A 429-nucleotide genomic window follows, 5' to 3' on the forward strand; every position below is an offset into this window, starting at 1 on the left:
TAGGTACATATATATTGAGGGATTGGGTAGCACTAGATACAGTGCGAGTATAAAGCACTAGGTAGGAAACTATGAAGATGAAATTAGGTACTTTTTGGTTTTGTTTTTAGTAAGGCAAGAAAGAGTTGAACAACTTTTCAATTCATTAGGGAGTGAGTTCTATAGACTAGATCCCTTTATTTCATAAAAGTGTTTACACAGATTAAGTTTGACTCTAGGGATATCAAAGATATATTTATTTCTGGTGTGGTGATTATGGATTCTATTACATCTGTCCAGGAAGAGTTTCAGAACACGGTTTTGTAAATGTAAATGGCACAAGAAAATGTGTGGAGTGAGTTTATGTTTAGCATGTTTAGGGATTTAAACAAGGGGGGGGGGGGCTGAGTGTTGTTTGAAAGCAGAGTTTGTTATTGTTCTGATATCAAA

This window comes from Procambarus clarkii, chromosome 10, assembly GCF_040958095.1.
Source record: "Procambarus clarkii isolate CNS0578487 chromosome 10, FALCON_Pclarkii_2.0, whole genome shotgun sequence".
NCBI classification, from domain to species: Eukaryota; Metazoa; Arthropoda; class Malacostraca; order Decapoda; family Cambaridae; genus Procambarus; species Procambarus clarkii.